Raw genomic sequence first — 22,387 nt, 5'->3', positions numbered from 1 at the left:
TGGGTAATTTAATACATTTTTAATTAACTATTATTAATCTTCTTTTTTAAGAACCGCTGTTTCGCCAGTCTACTTTTTTATCTATAGATCTTGGCCTTCTTTATCTGGAGGCTATTATCAATTAATACAACTGCGAATCATTTGAGGTTCCTAAATTGACTCGCGTTGTAGGTACCTACGTACCTATTTGTGATTCGTTTAGTAAAAGTCAAGTAAAAGTTGATGGTAGCCTGCTGTGCTGGCAACCCTACGGAGCTTCTAGCGGGAGTTACGACGACAAGACGCTTTATGTTAACGATAATGTGATGGAAATACCCATCGGAATAAATCTCCTAAATATTTATTTAATTTACATACACGATATAACGCAAAAGATAAAATACATAAAATATATTGGCATTATCCAATATTAATATTATATGCAATATTAAATGCGAGAAAATAAGATGCGAGCCAGGATGTTTGCTAGTAAAACTCGAGAAATCTATTGGATGGATTTAGATGAAAATTGGTACAGCAATAGAATTCCTATATCTTGGAATGGGTTTTGCCACTTTAACGACAGACCTATCTACCAGAGTAGGTACCACAAATTTTTACAGGAGTGCATAGGAGTGTAAGAGCCCGGGGCGCCGTTAGTTTTTTAAAATAAATGAAGTACCTACCTAAGTACTACCTACTGAGAGGTAATACATTAACTGGCTGTATAGGTATACAAAGCATTTAGATGTAATAAAAAAAAATAGGTATTTTTGAAAATTGTGGAACACGATATTTAGGCGGGAAAGTAGTCTCGCAGGAAGATGGCTATGGAAAGATCGTAAATAAAAGCGTGAGTCAGTCGGTGTTCGGTTCGAGCTATTTTCGACTTGCAAATGAAAGTGCAGTGGAATAACCTATAGTCGTGTTCAGTGGCAGCAGTAGGTACCTACCTGAGCCATGCGTTTCGATTGGCGACGGGTGTTGCACTGTCGTCGGTTGCGTTCGCTATTGTTCAATAATACGATTGTTTAGATTTTGCCGTTTTTACAGGAAACCCAAGGAAACCACAGGAAACATTCATTCACGATAGTTCATTTTGATTTCAGAGCGGCAATGCGGAAAAATGGTTCGTCAACATTTTGCACTGGTTTTTATTAGGTAGGTAGGTTACCTAGTTCTAGTGTATGAATTTGTAAATTTTAGGCTCCGCAGTAATCGTAAGCCTTCGTCGGAACCTTCCTTGCCTGTCAATATTTAGGTACCTACTTATATAGGTATAACTACTTAATCACAAGAAGCCAATGGCTATGGAAGTAAATTGCAATTTGCAATGAATCAACCGCTACACAGCTACCTGTGTCAGCTATACTCACCTATAGGTAGGTAGGTACTACACAGCCATTCTAGTTGGGTATATTTATTGTATTTATACGTGACAAATTTATTCATTAGGTGTGGTTCTCTCCTCATAATGTCTGTGTTGCAGTATAATAAAGCAATTAGTTAGTGTCAATTGTGTAATAAATTACTAATGCCTTTTAGCACCTACATTACCCAACTGGGAAGTACCTATTTGCGTGTTCTACAAATGTATTTATTAAGTAGGTTAATCTATGTAACTAAGTTGGTATGTTGAGGTACATTAACCATCGTAACTTATTTTGTCGTGTAATATTTAGATACTTCGTGATATTTTTAAAATAAAGCATGTCGAGATATTCAACGGTTCATCGGGTTATAGTATGTAAATAAAGCTATTATGTCTCAAGAAGTAAAGACAGGTGTACTTGTGGTGTATCTACTTGACCGCTCTGCAACATTGTGTGGGCAAAGACACCGAGTGACCAGCAATGTTGACGATAAATTATTGCAACAACAGGCAAATTCCACCGGCTATCTCGCCGGCCTCTTATCGGCTCAAAACAAATTCGATGCCTTATCTCCAAACCACACGGAATCAATATCGTTACTTACAGTTTTCCTACGGTGCCAAGTCCAGTCCCTCACAACACTAATGCACTATCTCACCGTCTTCTTAAACACCTAATTGAATCCATGTTATCATTTAAAATATCGATCAGTCACACGCGGCAACGCTCCTCGATCCTCGACGACGCTTATATTTTTACATTCGACTCGAGATATTTTCGATTGCCTCGCTTTTATTTATTCACCACCGAGTTCACAGCACTCGCGTTTCAGATTTGCCGGAGATTGTGGACGAAGGTAACTTATTGTCACTGATCAGCTGTGCGAATGTTTGAAACAATAATATCGATACACGTTATGAAGCGGCACGCACACGTCCACCCATCGAGACGAACGCAGACTGACTGAGTGAATGAACGAATGAGCGAGACGAGAACGAGAACGCGTCCGTCGTTCGCTCGCTTCATCTCAGGGGGAAAGGAAGGGCGAGCGGGCGACTTACGTCACATAACTCGTATGTCGTGCGGATAGATGGCGGCACGCGTATTTCCACAGGCTGGCTGTGTGGTTTTCTTTATCGCGTTAAAATAATTACGTGGGTGAGACTCCCGCCTGCCTCCTTATAAATTAGGAAAACGTTTTCAAATGATTCCCGAACGTTTACTCTTCGATTGGTCGCTTCCTTCGCTCAGACTGAATCTGGAATCAATTTACGCGAATCCACTTTCGCATTTTAAATTTCCTCTATTTGTCGTGATAATGTGACGGAAATTAATGTGTACATTGCATTTCTGTAAGGACATCGCAAAATAGAATTGGAATAATTTTCTTTCGATTCGTGGAGATAGAAATTTTTTTAAATTCCTGGGGTTGAATTGGACCTTTATTTGCGAATTCGCAAGTGAAAATCAATTAAAGTTTATGGAGGAACTCTTCAATTCTATGGGTTTGAAATGACTTCCCTAAACGGAAATAAAATTGATGGTAATCGTAGGTAGGTTGTAGTCAAATCCAAGATTTTTTTCATGATAATGAACGAATTTTCCGACTCTCTCGAATTCGAATAAGTTTGTTCGCCTTTCTTCGTTCGCGATAGGGAAATAAATCACTGGCTTTTAGTTAACTACCTACATATATCGTCTTCTGCGCTTACTTTGCCGTAAAATACAGTGAGTAAAAGATTAAGCAATAACTATCAAAAACTACACCTATTATAAATTACATTATCAGCTTTCTAGCAGCGCATAGCGCATCATAAACATTGTCTATGGAATGACAGATGATAGTCGCGAGTCGCAACCATAAACAATAGACTAACGCACGGCCGCGATACGAGAAGATAACTTTGATTTATAGTCTGTAGAGAACGCCTTAAATCAATTATGATGACTACCGATGTGCGATAAGAAGATTCTTGAAAAAAATAACACAAAAAATGTCTATCAGGCAGTTAGACTGTTTTTCACCACAAAAACACCACAAAAGAACAAAAAATGTTATCAGGCATAACGTACTGTTTGGTGAATAACCCGTTATGTTACAGTCTTTTTTTATCTAAAATTATAAAAACATTTACAGGGTTTATTGAATAATTACATGTCATCATCATCTCTTTTAATCATCAGCTCTTTAAAGTAGGCACTTATGTGCGATATAACAAAAATTGCCTAAACTTTGATGACCTTTTTATTTATTTTTGCATAAAACAATGTATAAATCCCCAATATTGTTTATTATTATTTCCAGGAGTATTATCAACAGCTGCTTATCTTAATAGTTTTAATTATAACAATTAGGTTCGTCAATCGGCGCTATAAAAATATTGATAAGCGCGGGTAACGTGCCCATATAAAACGTCACAGGTCCCGAGAAATGAGCGAATAAATAAACTTAATTGTGACTTTAATCTTAAATGGTAAACAAACTGCTTTTGTTTATGAATTGATAGCTTTGTAATCTAAATATTGCGAACTGTAAGTTAGTCAGGAATCAAAATTAACCGATTTTGAAACGAAATGGCCTTAATTTATTAATTGAACTTTCGCGCTTTAAACTCGTAATTTTATCCTTTTCTTATTATTTACTTATTTTAGCCTTTTATGCCTTTAACTACAATGTATGATCGTAATAAATAATACTACGATACACTGTGTTATAAAATAACACCTAAGCACACACAAAATATGATACTATATGAGTTTCTTTAAGTAGAAAAATACCCTCACGGCTTCAGCAAAATATATTTTTCTTGGATCAAATAAATATAAATCTTAATAAGAACAGCCATTACCCGTAAAATTATCAACAATTAAAGTACACACAAATCAGAACCAGCAGCAATAATCCATAATTCAAAGCCCTTTACTGCGCTTATTGAAACCACCTTGCCGATGTCACAGACCTTTATTGGAAGTAGATAATGAATTAATTTATCAACATCAAAAGTCATTGTATATTGCATTCCGTGTGGTAAAATTTTAACTAGGGTTGTTAATTCGATGATACATTTTATAATAATACGGGAATTTAATACTTATACGGACGTTTTCATAAAATTTCGATCTAGAAATTGTTGTAGAATCTTCGATATATAAACAGATTAATATGCAGCCTTTTGGGCAATTGCTGCAGGCTACCTTTGAACCGTTGTATTTTTTATTTTAGATTAATATCAAGTTTTGTACAATTCAAGATTTAATTTAAATTTCTGCAATTTTGTTAAATTCTCATTTAATAACATTACATAAATACTTTTTAAAAAAGATGAAAAAATGGAAATTGTATGAATCGAAGGAAGTCTGGAATAAATTATTTTTTATTTATTTACTTTGTAGTATCGAAATAGTTTACAAAATAATAAAAATACCTTATAAAAGGGTAAATCTTGAATTGAAGTTTATTCTTGTTTCACCTACCTATAGATAGGTACTAAACATAGTCTTTATTGTCAGACCACCGCGAATGAAATTTGAGGACAAATTCTATTTTTGAAAAGTCATAACTTACCAATTCCATTGAAATAGGAACGATAACCACAGAGTATAATTTATCGCGGTCTATTTAGCTATCGGCCATTTTGATTTGCGTGAATAATTAAATAATAAATCTGGAACGGGCACCGGCATTAGTTTATTCTACGCCAGTACTAGTTTATTATTCTCAATTTATTCGACGCCATAAACAATAACTATTGCCAATAGGGAGTATTACTTACTGCACATTTATCCCGCCAGAGTACAGCACTGTATGTTAGGTACACAAAAGCTTTGCCGCCTTTTGCTATGTCGATTAAAATGTTTATTTTAGAGTACTTTATTAATCCTTTCATTATGTAAGCATTCGTTTGTGAAAATGTACAACAATGTGGCATATTTGGGTGCCGATATATTGGGAAAAATCGTTATCCATACGCTACATTGGCGCTTTTTGCCTCCATTGGCAATGTTTAGTTTATTTAATATATAACAATATTGTTTAATTATGTGTACCTTAATTGTACCAGTAGCATACTATTGTTTGCTTTATGGCCGTTTGGTAGTTCTAGCTTGAGTTCTGCATCAAATGGTTTCACAAGATTTGTGAAATTCTCACCTCGTTTCAAGCGTATAATTATTACCGTCTATGCGCTTGAATATAGGTTGGTGTGTGATGTAACCTTGTGTGGACATTATATTTTTGTGGTTATTAACTATACTGTTAGAATAATATTTATTATGTAATAAAATACGCGTTTGATTTGGTTTTTATGGTAGGTTTTTTCGAATAAAAAAGCAATGAACATACTTATGTTTGGATTTGTTATAACAGTTATAATACATATGAATACTTACATGTAAATATAGCTATAGGTGAAAACATACATAAATACGTATAAATAATACTATATGAGTTTCTTTAAGTAGAAAAATACCCTCACGGCTTCAGCAAAATATATTTTTCTTGGATCAAATAAATATAAATCTTAATAAGAACAGCCATTACCCGTAAAATTATCAACAATTAAAGTACACACAAATCAGAACCAGCAGCAATAATCCATAATTCAAAGCCCTTTACTGCGCTTATTGAAACCACCTTGCCGATGTCACAGACCTTTATTGGAAGTAGATAATGAATTAATTTATCAACATCAAAAGTCATTGTATATTGCATTCCGTGTGGTAAAATTTTAACTAGGGTTGTTAATTCGATGATACATTTTATAATAATACGGGAATTTAATACTTATACGGACGTTTTCATAAAATTTCGATCTAGAAATTGTTGTAGAATCTTCGATATATAAACAGATTAATATGCAGCCTTTTGGGCAATTGCTGCAGGCTACCTTTGAACCGTTGTATTTTTTATTTTAGATTAATATCAAGTTTTGTACAATTCAAGATTTAATTTAATTTTCTGCAATTTTGTTAAATTCTCATTTAATAACATTACAGAAATACTTTTTAAAAAAGATGAAAAAATGGAAATTGTATGAATCGAAGGAAGTCTGGAATAAATTATTTTTTATTTATTTACTTTGTAGTATCGAAATAGTTTAGTAATTATTTTCGGATCGTTACGGTAAATACCATTCTTGGGTTGTAGTTAAAAATTCACAATATCATATGTGTCTATTACTGAAAAATAAAATCTCAGATCTTTAGCGACACACTCGCTATTTCGTAATCTATTCCCCTTGTTGTCTATGGCTCCAGCTCTGAATTCAGCTATTTTCACTAACAAAGGGATTTAACATCTGTTGCCTAAGCCCTTCTAAAATATATAGACGATAAATAAAGATATAGGGACTTGAAAATTACTTCACTATTATTTATTGTTAAAATTATGAGGAAATAGCATCGTTCCTTAAAAAATTAAAACGTTACAGCATAGAGAGCCTACACCTATGCTTTTTGTATCCACCATCTTGACTTTCTATATGTTATTCAAATCTCATCTGCCAATCATTGTACAATACGCACAATTATTATATATACACCCTATTACAACTTTATTACTAACAAACAACAGTTTCAAACGAATAGAAAATTATCAAGAACAGTAAACTCGTGGAGTTAGATGAACATAACATCCGAAGTTCATTCACTATTTGATTCAGTCATTGTTTATGGTTTCATGGCTTGTAAAACATGGTATTTTTAGACAGTGCATCATTCGACTGCATTTGAAATGAAGTTAAATGTACCGTGGTGCAGGTTTACCAGCAAACACGGCTCTATTACCGCCGCATAAGGTCCATACAGAGCAGAGTACATTGACATTCAGTTGACTGCACACACAGCACGTAAGGTTGGTACAGTCGCGCGCAGTTTCTCGGAAGCAACGTTAGTAGTTCATAGAACAAGAATATTGAAAGAATTTACTACGCTATTAGATGCTGAAGTCATGTTTAGTCAATAATTTACTTCTAAGTAAAAGTGTTATTAGTTATTAAATTAGGAATTATTTATGTGATTTGATATTTTCATAATGGAAATCTAATAGAAATGACTTCATTTATCGAAACTATGTTAAAAAGAGAAAAGAGTTGCATTTTCGTTTTCTGTTTTTTCTTTCGAGCGAAGTCATGTTGGGCCCCTAGTCTTCTTAACTTTGTTTACTTGTTGGTTATACCACGTGGCATCTTTCGTAGGAAGAATTATATGAGATAGCTTCAGCTTTATACACAAGAACATTTCGAATGTCGATTGCTATTTTGAAGTCAAAAGTAAGACACTTCAAGTATGTATATGATTTTTCTTTAATATATGCGAATTTGCTGCAATATTTGTCTCAACTGGGGGAAAATCCAGGTAATCCGTCTTGCTAGCATATATTAAATGTGGATTATAGCTAGATAACGAAGATAATTATAATCTGAACAGACATTTTGTATTTGGAACACAGCGACACCATTTTTCAAAATGATTAGAGGATTATTTGGCAAAGAATAGAACAATGTCATAACCAGATACAATAAAATTAAGAAAAATATATCATATATAATAAATAAATCAAGGGAAATCTGACTTGCTATTTTCTCATGAAAGTATAACTGTGAACTCTTTTATTACAAACTATTATTTTAGTTGAAAAATCACTCTATTTTTATTACTCGAAATTTTTAACAAACCCCATTTGAAAATCCCTTAGATTGTGTGAGAATTATTAAGTTTAGAAAGGCTAAGTTTGTTGACAAACAATGACAAATCAAACTAGAATGATTTGTTAACTCTATGAATGACAAAAAAAACCAATTGCTATACTGCGTGACATCGCATTCTTAGAAAGTTTAGTCCGATTTTACATTTAAGATGATTCACGCTTGCAGTATATTGAAAGTATAAATTTGTAAATCCAAATATTTTCTCAACTGAATTCTCAACAAATATGCCAGAGCTAAAACAATTTTGCGAACAAAACCCGCCTCAAGCTGCCCGTATCACCCATATCAAAAACCGTAATATAAAAAAAATGTCTTACTCTTTTATTTTTTGGCAGATTTATGGCCATAAGCACTCAACATATCTCTAATCTTAGGAAGCAAGGTTCCGCAGACGCAAGACAATAGATTAAAAAATAAAAAAAAAAACAAAATGGCGGCATGCGGGTAGGTCAGGTACCAGTGGTCATAAATCCACGCGAGGTATACGGGTTCGAATCGGTGCTAGTGGACCGTTATGTCCTGTTTAGTTTTGTTTTATGGTTGAGGGACGTTTGTTGTAATATATTTGAAAAAATATCGGTACAAATTAATGTTTAATCATTCTTATTGATATAACGAACGATTGTTTAATATATTTTAGTTTATGTCAATAGGGTGACATGGAGAACACCAGCAACCAGGACTAGATAGCTCATCATAAACAATAACATTTGTTCTATGAATTTTAACAATTCGTTCAATTTTAATTCACATAAAAATACTACTCAAAAAATTTTCAACAACTTATTTTTGTTAATAAGTTAATGCGCATCGTGTGTTTGGTCAGCAGGAGCGATTCAAATAATTAAAATTATTTAAAGCTGTTTTCTGAAACGAAAAATACGAACCTATTAGAAAGCATAACAATATTCATTATTAGAAAGAGATCTTATAGTTATATGAAATCGCTCCGCAAGCTTTCAGGCTGAAGCGAAGGAAAGCGCCGAATTTCTGCTTTTTACGTTCCACTTGGAGTTCGGCCAGAAAGCTCCATTGTGAGCTTTGTGAGTATCAGTACGGACACTACGGACACTCAGGCGAAACGAAAAATATTGACACGAAACTACATTATATTATAAAAAACAACTAACCAGCAAGGAACCACTTATTTTTGATTAGGGCGTGAAAATACCATTGAACAACAATGGCCCCTGAAAAGAAAGCCGATTACATATTTTGAAAGGTAATCAGCAACAACTTTCAGAGAATTCGTCATCCTTTCAAATAATAAAGAAAAAAACCTCTACATACTTACCGAATATAAACATAATCTAGAAGACTAGAAGCTTGCTCGAAAATTTTAAAATAAAGATGTAGCATATCTGAATTTTTGTGGCTAAGTTAGTCAAAAAATGCCAGAATTTAGTCTCTTTTTAAGTGTGTGGTTATGAGCCACACACTTAAAAATACATAGGCATTATTTTTTATTAAAAATGTTAATGTTTATTTTTTATTTAGATAGTTGTAAAGATTTTGAACGCCTCTTATCTTTTTGGAATCTTTCAGCAACTTTTATGAAGAAAGGAGCCATATTCTCCTCTTTCTTTACTCACTATCTTCTTCTATCGCTTGATTAGAATAATTGAAAGGTACACTGTGGTACAGTGAATGTAATTTGCGTAGTTCGAATGTGACCTTTTGTTTTACATAAAAGAAAAACCAGCAATGTACGTCAAAACTGCTAAGTTCAGTAAACTGTTTGCCATTAGCGTGGAGCCGGGATTGTAATTTAACTAAACTAGCGTAATTTTGTATCTAGTTTTAGCCACATCATCGGCCTACCTGCGCTAATCTCGACCCTCGTTCCGGAGCTCAGGCCTGACAGACGATAACACAGTTGACACAATACTGTCCGGCGGATCCTAATCTGTTACCCTTCATGTCTTCCACGAAACGTCTTATCTACTAAGCCTGCGGGAGTGTCGCAGAGAGCTGTCATAACTGGAATTTTTAATTTATTTTTGTTTTCGATTAAGTTAATCTACGTTTTAATTTTCCCTGAAACACTAATTTAATCTTCAAGTAAATATATACCCTTAAGTTTGAGGGTTAGTAGTTAAATTTAATGTGGTTAAAGTTATGATTTTTTTTCTATTCATTTCCCTTATCTTTCTTTTTACGTCACAAACAGCGAAGCGACTCTTATTAAAAAATACTGTTTCCTTTAACATCAGGATGTCAATAATCGAATATAAAAAACATGCTGGTTCCATGTTTTTGTGATCCAGAGATAAGGAAGAGAGATGGATTTGTCGTCCAAAACTAATTGAGTTGGCTCCGACTGCAGGGTTTGCCTTGTAAACAATCGCCTTATTCATCATATATTATTTTTTTTATTGTGAGTTTAATATTTTTTGTATATTTAAAAATAAAGTCTTTAAAAATCTTAGATGATATAGAGATCTTTAAAAAACTACTTTTTTGATGTAGTCTTAAAAAAAACTAAAAATATATCGTTTTAGTGATTTGAAATAAACAAAATTATGCTCAAATCTGGCCTAAAAGAAATCAGAACGTAATTGTAAATCTTTCGTATGAGTAATGCGATAGCTGTGATACATACTTACTTCGATTTAACCTTCTGACTTTTTGGAAATTGTATATAATGCTCAGGTACCTTTTTCTGAAGCTCGAGAAAGACAAATTTCAATTTCCGTTGCAAGTAGGCAACGAGTTTATTATGTTATAATATTGATGCTATCAGTGCAGACGCTGCGACATCTGGCTCAAATTGAATGGCGTCGTTTGTCATGTGAAGGGGATTCCAATTTCGTTTTGTATAATTTTTAAAATTTCAATACAATTTGTAATTAAAATATAATACGTTATACTTAAATTTAAAAGTATATGGCACACATAATTCAACAAATTCAACTCAACAATTCAACAAAAAAGAAAAAATAAGGATGACACTATTATCAAAATGCAAAAGTTTGATCCATGCGAACATTTTGAAGAAAGCTTTGAGGAAGCGAGCGAGATTCGTGAGGATGGTGGCAAGTGGAAATCCCTCGTCTCTGCCCCCATGGGATATACTGCCGTGATAATACGTAATTATGTAAAAGTTTGACACAAAGTTTATTTATTTTCTTTAGTATAATTTTAATTGCAATTAGTCTTAATTTTGGCAAGGTAGTAGAAAACACTAGTTCCTAAATGCGTTTCTAGACAAGAGCGATCACTGCTGGGGCGTCTTGTGCCGAAAAACTCTTTCATGACATTCATGACTTGCATTTTTGTTACTACGGAGTTTTATTTATTTGTTCATGATTTTCTTGAATTATAGTCCTCTATAGACGGTTGCCGCGCGATAAAGCCGTCTCAATTTATCTCAAACGAAACTATTTACCTTTTCCCAAATAAACGGGCGAAATACTCACTGGTCGGGATTCAATCTGGTCATTAAACCGCCCAAATTACTTCCCGGCCTGATCGATTTCTGGACTAGAACACTTTACGTCACATTGGTCGATATTACTTCCTGCTTTTGTACACATCGTTCTGAAGTAGAAATTAACCTTACCTATATGGCTCGGTGAGGGCGTCGCTGCTATTTAATAAATTTGAGATACATTATCAAGTCTTTAACTACGGTAGAACCACGGACCAAAAGGTGGAACCAAAAGTTGCGAAACTTGAAGGCTACGTTTAGAGTGGCTCTCAGAGCGTTTCGACCGCTGCGGCCGCGGTGTCATTACGATCCGTCAATTTTCTTGAGGATCATTTCCAAAATCAGTAATTCATAAAATTGACATTACCACAGTACAGGTTCATTATTTTAAAATTAGTAAATCTAATTCTGATCTTTGTTAAAATTTGAGAAATTGTAATGACTGCGCGGCCACAGCGTTCGACTGACGCTCTGAAAAATACCTTAGATGCATTAAGGCTTGGTTGTTGGTGAAGTTAAGATTAAACAATGATTGGTTGCTATTGCTAGTCTAGGCTAGTCTTATCGCCTATGAGAAGAATCTCCAGGTCAGCCCTTTCCCTTGGCTATTACAATTTACAAAGGAGGTGAAACAGCTGGTATATTCTATGTTTTACTTTCACTCGTAGATTAGAAAGGACACTTTCAGTCGTTACTTTCGTCGACAGATCAAATAAAATTGTCATTCGTTATGCTTGTATGTTTTTAATGTCTTCGTGTATTCTATCGCAGGAAATAATTAACAGATCGTGTTTTAGCTCATAAACTTCCGAAAAGACCAGTTTCATTGGTCAGTTTCGTTAGTTTACTATTGGAATGAAAACATTTCACAGGTTCTCTTGAAGTAAAGTTAATAAATAGTTACTTTCCTAGTCATTTACAGATATTTATTGACTTGGCCAATGTGAAGGTTTCAATTAACTTTCGAAGACCTTAAAAGGTTTAGGAAGATTAAACAGTGGATACTGTATAGTTAGTTATGTCTACAAACTTCGTTAGGGAAAGAAACTAAAATGTTTAAAAGTGATCTACACAATGTAGTTTTCCGTTATAGATCTCTCCCTCACCGTTTACCGTTTTTCAAGCTCAGAGTCTGCTATTCTTCTGTTCATCTTCACTTCGCACGGTCTTCGGCATCCCTAGTTGTCAGAACATTGCCACGCCATACCCTGATGTCATGAAGCCAGCACTTGTGCTCCAAATTTCAAGTATCTGTGATTTACCTTGCTAAATAATATTTATATTATGTCGACATATTTTTTTATTTGATCTGGCGTCTTATATAAGATCAGATTAATATATATGAGGCCTGGAACGAAAATGGACATTGATGCATTATGCAGGAACTATGAAGGCCTGGTAAAATGACACGTATGATCAAGGTTTAACAGGCCTTTATATCCAATTTTAGATGATAATTTAGTATAGATACTTATACTAGATCTACATAATCTCTTGTGGGCAAGTTTTCTCGTAATGAGCGAATAGATAAACATACTATTAGGTTTAAAAAAAAATCATATAATCTAGGTTAAAGTGTGAATTTATTTGTGAAAAATCCGAAATATCTGTATAAAATCAAAAAGATTTTTGCGTAACTGATTAACAAATACTAATTCTGATATCATTTTACAAAAGATTGTCACTATGTTTTTTCGGTATTCATTAGACCGGTTCACGGAACATACATGACAAGAAAATTACAATAAAAAAACTTGTTGATAAATCAAGAAACACAAAGTTTCGCCCCTTTGCGTTCAACAGACCGATGAAGTTACAACAACAACAGAGAGGTGACAATTAGTGAATGTAAAATTGAAACTGTATCTAGCGTCACATCAAAGTGAACGTATCAGAGTTAAAACATTAGTTTGGTTTCAGTAACTTTATACGCGTGAGGACGACGCGGAGTTGTGAGGAGATGTGGGTAACCACAGAGCAGCCATGAGATGGGTAAGCACGCTTAATATTATTTATCCCCTTAATAGATAAAAATCGTGTGGCATTCGATTCCGCCCTAGAATAGTACCCATATTCCTGACGTGGTGTCTTACTAAGGGAGCCAAGGCAGCTGATAGGAAACAATGGCGTTTCCAAAGAGGGTTTTACGTAAGGCAGGCGTCCAGTTGTAAAATAACACCCGTAATATATAACATGAAAAAAAATATATAAAGGCGATTGTAACAGCTGACTTTTTGATGGATCAAATAATGAAATTGTGACAGCTAGGAAAAAATATTTGTATTTGATTTAAAAAAAAAATATTTAGTCCTTAAAGATGCGGCCAGACCTGTCTGTGTCGCAACACTGGCGCCTATACTTACTAACATAATACGTTAAATTTGCATCCAACTGAAATTAGTGAGAGCGACCCTAATTAGCCAGCGTTTGGTTTAGTTTGTAACAATTATGCCATGGCGGCGGCAACTGCCTTTGGTTCTAGAGCAAATGTGTTTGTATTCTGTGGTAACTTTGGGTCACTCAGTCAGTTGGAGTTAGTTATAAATGTAAGCTATAAATTTTGGTGTTGACATTATGCAAGTATTATATACTGTATGTGCGTGAGTAAATGTGGAGCTAATCCTGGAGCTGCGTCCATGTCTCTTTCTTTTAAGAGTGTATTTGTTAAACCGATTTAAATTAAATTTTACTCAACTGAATCAGTTTAAAGTAAAATATTATTACTATTTACAAAGGCGACAAAGAAATGAGAATTCTGAATAAACTTGCTTTGAGATTTAGAAAGATTGACATAGGCATCTCGTTAAATACGTAGCTTTGTTAAGCAATCATATGCCTGTACAAAATGCAAGTAAGAACATTCCTAGGATATCAATCTATTTCCTAGACACTCGAGCGCAGAATTCGCGTAATTCGATCCTCTCGTAATGGATTGCGTGTGCTACGATTCACAAGATGGCCGCGGGCGATAAATCGATATACCAGTTTATGTTGATATCGATGTTTGTGCGATGAATTATGATGATCGTCGTCGGCGAGACGGTAATGTGATTAGACTAGACAAGACATATCTACTTGTACAGTCGACAACAGAAACTACACAAATTGCGTGTGGTTCCGTCATAGATTAAGATCATTCTACGTCCTCTCGTACAAAGCGACTAAGGGATACATTCCTTGGCAGTTGATAGGGTATTCAAGGAAGGTTGATATTAGGTAGGTGCCAGTTGTAATCAGAGCCAAATCTTAATCACTAAATTATAAGTATTATATTCAACACTGACCCCGAGCTTTGCGGCGTCACAACCCCGAACGCAACCGGAATTAGAGAGATTACGGAATTACGGAGATTAGAGAGAGAAAGAACCCTCATCTTTGAACCAAGACAAGCGTGATCGCAGTCTGAAAACTTCCGTCACAGGCCTGAACCGTAATCGTAGCTCCTAAATGAATAAAACGATTTTAATTTTGCTTTAAAAACCTATTTCTTTGTCTGTCTTGACGTGGATTACTACAGGTTTTACGAAGTAAGACTTTAGATGCTAAGGGTGAGTTGCACCAGTCAATTTTGACCTCCGCGCCGTTGTCGTTCAGACAAAATGGCGTACATTTTTCTGTGCAGGTTAAAATTAACATCAGAGTTGTCTGGTGCAATCAATTGTTAGTAATTACTATATTCATCATCATTAAATTATGCTCACAGGGAGGTATATCGCGAAGTCTTAAAGTCCGCGCTGTTAGTTTTATGTGGTACTTTTATTTTGTCTTAAAATATATCTAGTGTTGGTGTCAATTTTGCTGAAACTATTGTATTTAGTAGAATATAAGATTTATGTTAATCTGGCTTTGAAATTGATCAGTGAGAATGTAATTGCTAACTATAGAGTTAAAATATTCAACGAAAATTTCTCCTAGTTGTAATTTTTTTTGTAATCATAAAGGAGCTTGGAAGGAGATTAGAATAAATTTACTATTATTTTTTCGATTGGTGGGATTCAGTATTCCATTTAGCGACATAGTCAGACGGAACCCAAATTATAGTTGGCTCCTTTCCTTTCTTATAAAGTGTGTTATTACTAACACTGGTGTCATATTTTATTCAAGTCGTCTAAAGGCATCTGACATCATCCTTTTTACAACTACCTACCGCCATCTAAATATCACCAACCTAACTATCTTCACTGGAAGCTAGTGTGATCCTAAAAAAAACTTTTACCTTATGATATTATTACGTACGTGTTGTACATTTAGCTTTTTATTTATAAATATATATATATGTATATATATATTTTGTGTGACAATTTTCAATAATTTTATTGGAAATTCAACTTTTATTTTATTTATTCATTCAAATTTTGACATTTTTAATAATGATGTAAATTCGTCCTCCTAATTTTTAATATCTGTATAAGACCTATATTTGTTAATTGACGTCCTTGGAGAAAAGGCTGCGGTGAAGTTTGTTGCGCCGCTTCTTCTTCACCTGCGCTTTGGAAGCCGGCAGTAGACTTAGTTTAAGTAATTTTTGACGTCAATAAGTGATGTATATCATCCTAAATTGAATAAAGAATTTTGAATTTGAAATTTGAATTTGAACTTATGTAAGTGGTATGCAGGAATATATTTAGAAATCTAACATTTTATTACCTGTCTTTAGACAAATAAAACTTAATATCTTCTCATTAAATATGACTATAAAATATGTATAAGTGGAAAACTTAAACATTTTATTTAGTAGTGGTGCGACTTTTATGCTGCAGAAGATATAAATAACCACGTCGGCTTCATATCGATGTCGATAAAAATATATAATTTCAAATTGAATTATTTAACGACTAAACGGAACATGGCTGTAATTTAATTTATTTGTTTAAGTAATTTTCTCATAAATAATAGAGTCTGTTTACACTTTACGAGATGTTATTTATCTACTAGACTCATAATTTAGTAGTCATAAACACACACTAATTAAACACAAAAAAATAATTTGTGGAACATTTTGCGTTTCAAAACACGAGTAATGACACAGAGAAATATATTGAAACTTACAGGTAATATGTACTAGTTTGACGCAACAATATGTATATATATATGAATTATATTATATTAAAAACTTCTATTTTTTCAGTTTTCTTATTTTATTATTTATTTCTGTGATTATTATTTGGTCTAAATCAATGTAATTTGTATGCTATTTGACTCAAAAAGAAGAAGAAAAATAATATTTTCGAATATCATATAATTGTACAAGTTTTTAATAGAATTTCCAGAATGTGCCTGTCGTAACATAATCGTGTCGTATCTCGTAAACGCCGGTCAAACACCGTAGGAGGCAGAGTGAGGCGTCCATACACGAGATGTAATCGATACCCGTTCGAGTATTCGCTTTCTCGAATATTTACGATGGTCGCGTCCGATATGTAAATTTTTTATTTTTATTTGCGCTACCTACGCACCGCATCGAACCGCAGTCCACATAGAGTGCCTATCGATAAAGTAATTGAATTGCATGTGAGTTTCGACACTACCTGGCCATCACTATTCCGTCAGAACTGGCTGGAAACCTGTGCTAGAAAACGATAAAAACAAAATTTTAAGCAACTATTTTAAATATTTCTTGTTTTTTAACAAATGTAATACTTAAGATAAAACGTGTTATAACGATACGAAAATAAACATTGAAAATGATTGGCGTGAATTCGCATCATTAAATGGTCGACGACTCAATCGATATAGGTATTTGTTCCAACCTTGTGAGGTTACATATTATGTCTTTATCTTTATATGTGACATCTCCTTGTGTGAAACGTGTTACAAAAGTATTTTTGTATAAGTTTTTATAGTTTTAGGAATCTTATGTACTTATTATACTATCTAGCCCTGACAGCTGATATCATTCCCAATGCGGGTTGACGTCAGCAGCCGGTTGTATGGTCACAGCCGAATCTTCAAAACTTTGTAGTTTATGTTTCGGGCTTTGCGACGTCACAATCTTCAAAATACCGAGAACACGCGAAAATGTGTGAGAGAGAGACAGAGAGTGTGGGTGTGTGCAATGGTAGTGATATATTAGAAGAAACATTGTTACATTTTTATTCTCGCTAGCGTTTAACCCGTTAGATATTTGCTTATTAAACACTAATTTAAATATACTGGCCATAAATATAAATAATAATCTATTAGCAATAGATCTCGGGTGAATGGCTCATTCCAAATTCAAATGAGTCGTAAACATCACACCTCCAGTCGATTGATTGAAAATCGACATATCGACTCGAATCAGATTCGACATCGACTGTTTAAAAGTAAATTCATATCAAAAGTATAGATGAACTTGTAAATTCGTCTGAAAATAAGTATGTTACTTTTGCATTTTATTGTTAACAACATAACGCGGTTCTTATCTGTACATTAATAAAGCTGAAATTGAAATAAAATTCCAAAACCAGTCAACTACATAATTTTTTATTAGAACAATAGTTCTCTACGTTGATTACATTGGACACACTTATTATGTGTATAGTCTGACAAAATTTAATGAGGGCTTTGTCTCCTATTGGCCGGCAACACTGGGTGTTTATCAACCAATCTTGACCATTCTTTTTGGTATTGCAATGACAAAAAATATAGTTTTTTTTTAAATAAGTGTTGTTCACTTTCTCCACAGACTGTATTACCTCATGCAGCCGTGCTCGTGTGGGCCAGCAATCTGAATGCGTGACATTCATTCCTATATCAATGATTGCATAATATTTTAACTGGGAATCGCATGCTCTCATGCATTTAAACTCAAGTTGTTCAATTGTACCTCAATATTGTCAACTAGTATTAAGCAATCTTGTTTGTGGAGAGAAATAAAGATATATTATTATTATTATTATGCATAAACTAAACATTTATTCTACCTATGATCCCCATTATCGTAAAATAAAAAATATATCTTTAATTCGACAATTTAAATTCAAAAGTAAACCATATTATTCAATTCACGCTTCGGACATGTTATTAAAACAGCATAAATAAATCTAAACATTGAATAATTTGCCAATACAGCCAACAGTTGAGACGTACGGCATTCGTTATTCGATTTAACGATTTTTTAATAATACAACTGGGACTCCATCCGGCGTGTGTTTAATGGATAATTTGCGAAATAGGTGTGCACTATGAATTTAAAAAATACTATTGTCCATTCTTTTAGAGCTTCCGGATACATTCAGATCCGAATAAAAAAGGTATTGACTAACATTTGACAAAAATCTATTTGAAGTTTCTACCCATTATTTATAGGCATTTATAGTATTATACTTTATTTTATCTATGATTTACGAATTAAGAATTAAGAATTAATTACGGGTTAAGAATTACTGTTTTATATATTTCAGTATTCATTGCATGAAGATAAATGCGTCTCTCGTATGTGTAATTTTTATGAATGGCTTCGGATTTATCTGGATACAGATCGATATAAAAAAGCTTGTAAAAATAACTATCTAGACCCTAGATAATTACGACGGTTGTAAACCCGTTAAATTATATACAAGACATTGATATGAAAAGCGAATACTTGTGTATTATTTACACATAGCCAACCGGATTGTTCAGAATGTTAGTTTTTATGCGCCTGCACTTTTATAAGCTACGCTTCTACTAAGCTACACAACATCTTGTCGCTTATAATCGCCTTACTTTATATGATATTCTGAGTTCCATGACTAGATAATACCCCTATTTCCCTACACACAATGCGCACTGATGTTACACGCATTCATTTTATATTTAGGTATTTATCCCGTTTTACACATCATTTATAAAAATTAATTAATTTTAAATTTTGTTTAAAAACTTTGGTTCTTTCGTTATGTCGCTAAATGAATAGTAAATTCTATGCTAAATTTATTAAGTAAAGAAGGTAGTGGTGGATTACGTTTTAGCGTTAATGTCCTTCATTAGATTGTACTTGAAGAAGAAATTATTATTATTTTATAATATATCCATCCATATTATCCATAATAATATTTTAAATATGTTAGTGTGTTTGTATGTCCGTCTTTCACGCCAAAACGAAGGATTGAATCGAGGTGATTTTATTGAGGAGATAGTTGAAGGGCTGTAAAGTGAAATAGGAGCTGTGGACATTACTAGCTGTTGCTAGTATTATAAGAAAGCTGTGTGGCAGACATATAAACCAGTTGAGGCGTACGCCTGCGTTATTTTCACATCATAAAGGGTCACAAAAACGTTTGGAATGGTCTCATAATGAGCTACAACAAACCTACACTAGTATTTGATGAAAAACAGTAAGTGACCAGCTCACCGGATGAATTATTCAAAAGGTATGCGTGAGTATTGAATTGTTTTGAGACAGGGCTGCCAACACTAATCCGTGAAGTTAACTTCATCATAAAATATGGTTTTTATAAATTTATCTTTTAATTATTAAAACTTAAAAAAAATTTTTGGACTTCAAATATTCGAGTGAAGTGATTAGTGTAGTAGATTCGAGTGAGTATGGAAAACTCACTCGAATCAAATAATACTTACATTTTAAAGCGAAAAACTTCTTTCAGATCAAATACATTCTTATATTTGATCTATTTTTAGAAGACTTTTAAAAAAATACGTCCCACAAAAAATATCAACAGGAAAAACACGTCCCAAAAAATATTCAAGTTTTGTCAAACAACCCTGCGTCTTCAAGGGTCGTTTTGTCCGCTCATATCGATACATACGTATTCGGAATAGTGATTCGATGCTACGATCGTGATAGTGTGACGGCAGTGACATGAGAACAGGATATTGACATGGCTGAGGTAACAGATAACGTTCACGAGCTGAAGGGGCGCGCTTGGGCTTCCTGATTGTCTGATATTTCTTAAAAAATTAAATTTATTTTTGAATATTCATTTTTTCTCGATGGTGACCGAGTTTTCAGCGGACTGTTGGTTCTAATGCTCTATGACGGTGGAAGCAACTGAAAAGACGCCCATATTAGAGATAATGTTGATTGATTTTTCTTCTTAAACGTATTTTTAGTGGTAAGAGTGTACGTGGTTGTCAGTTTGTTCCGCTTTCCCGGCTAAACCGCTGGACCGATTTTGATGAAATTTCGTACCTAAGCATATAGTTAAAGAACTCCGTTCAAACAGGCTACTTTTTTTTGAAAATCAACTGTTTATAATGGTGTTGAAAGTTTGTATGGAATTCAAGTTTGTTTCGCGTTACTAGGTAGAGAAACAAATGCGGGCGAAGTTGCGGGAAAAAGCTAGTTTATAATACAATAAAAATAGTATTATTAAATAAAGTTAAAAAAATTATTACAAAAATGCAACAAAAACATCACGAGCAAGTAGCATGCGATTTGCGTGCAGTCGCGCGTGTGGACGATTAGTCGCACGATTTGCGGCGTCGCGCGTCGCTGGTCGCAGTCGCGCGCGATTGCGTTTTTACGATTCCTGCATGGCCTGAGTTTAACTGGAACCTATTGTTTATAATTTTACCATTTCAAAACATGGTAAAATTGATTGAGTTTTTGATCATGAAAAAAACTAATAAAATATACATTTCTATTTCGATTTTATTACTAGCTTCCCGTCCAGGCTTCGGTCGGGAAAAGCGATACTAAATTACACGCCTAAACCTTCCTCAGGAATCACACCATCAATTGCCTTACATACAAAAATCCGTCCGGTATTTTTTAAGTCATTAAATTATATTGCGTTCATACAGATACATAGACAGACGCGAATCTTTTTATTACAACATGTAGGGGTGTAGGTTAGGAATTAGGATATTGAAATTTTTGAATTGTAATAATTAATTAAAAATTAAATATTCTATTGTAATAATTAAAATATATACTATTGTAATAATAATTTATTGAAATAAAGAATAGGATACAATTTGTAAGTAATATAGCACAAAATTTTCGTTTTAATGAAAATAAAGTCTCGTAGGTACGCACATACAGTGACACATAATTTATGACAAGAAAAGCATAATAAATAATTTTGTAACAATATAATTTCTAATCCTCCCCAGTATTAGTATCCAGCACTGGTCTACCCGAACTTATCCATCCTCTACAAATTCTGTACTAAATCAAAATTCCCATTCGGCCGGTAAGTCTCGGCAGCCGGCGCCGGTTACGGTAATTTATGCCGTAATTAAACCGGTACGGCGGTGCTGTAATGGATTTTTCTTAGCGATACTTACTTGCAATTTGCTAAGCGAGTAATTGATATTACGGTAGCGATAACAGTGTAATAAGATAAATACGCTCGAAGCTTCGAGTTATAAATGTTCATTACCTACAGTCGAAAGGTTTAAAAAAGCCCTTTCAATTCTCATGTTAGTAACAAAAATAAAACAAACGAGGTGATTACTTAATAAAGACGTTTCGATATTTGTTCATACAACATTAAAAATATGATATTTATTAAGTGTATTAAAAAATATTGATGGTATGGTTTGTGGAATATTTCAGTGCCATTTATTTTCGGTGCACAAAGTTATTGTCATATATCATATTTCTAAAAATTTAAACAATAAAGTAATGTAATGTACAATACAAAATCTCCTAATTGACTAATTGATACAAATATACGTGTATAAAATATCTTTACAAGGGACAATGATCTGATTATCGAAAACATAATACTCGATTAGAATGCGAGACTCGGCTCGACGCGGATAATTAGACCCCGAACGAGTCGATTATCACATTATACTCGATTATAATCGATTGATGCGAATGTTAATTGTTTATTGGCAAATAATTGAGATACCTACCGGATCAAATCTGTTAAGGTGTTAACGAAATCTTTATTGGTTTGATTCAGTGTAATAATATTTGATTAATTTATTGACTGAGCAAAAAAGAAATATTAATGCCTAAA

At 33.6% G+C, this 22,387-nt stretch overlaps 1 protein-coding gene across 2 annotated transcripts in view; it reads right to left on the bottom strand.

The window, feature by feature from the left end:
• Positions 1 to 22,387, bottom strand: part of fz2 (frizzled 2) — an 82,287-nt gene that overhangs the window by 25,590 nt on the left and 34,310 nt on the right. Inside the window, exon 1 of one of the 2 annotated variants that reach the window (XM_053750443.2) lies at positions 1,957 to 2,334. The exons of the other annotated variant lie outside the window; for it this stretch is intronic. The gene's annotated coding sequence lies outside the window, so the exon portion shown is untranslated. Of the gene's footprint in view, positions 1 to 1,956; positions 2,335 to 22,387 lie in introns of those variants that run through there. 2 annotated transcript variants of the gene reach the window in all.

Source organism: Plodia interpunctella, chromosome 10 (genome assembly GCF_027563975.2).
Source record: "Plodia interpunctella isolate USDA-ARS_2022_Savannah chromosome 10, ilPloInte3.2, whole genome shotgun sequence".
NCBI classification, from domain to species: Eukaryota; Metazoa; Arthropoda; class Insecta; order Lepidoptera; family Pyralidae; genus Plodia; species Plodia interpunctella.
This window is presented reverse-complemented; position numbering and strand designations above follow the sequence as displayed.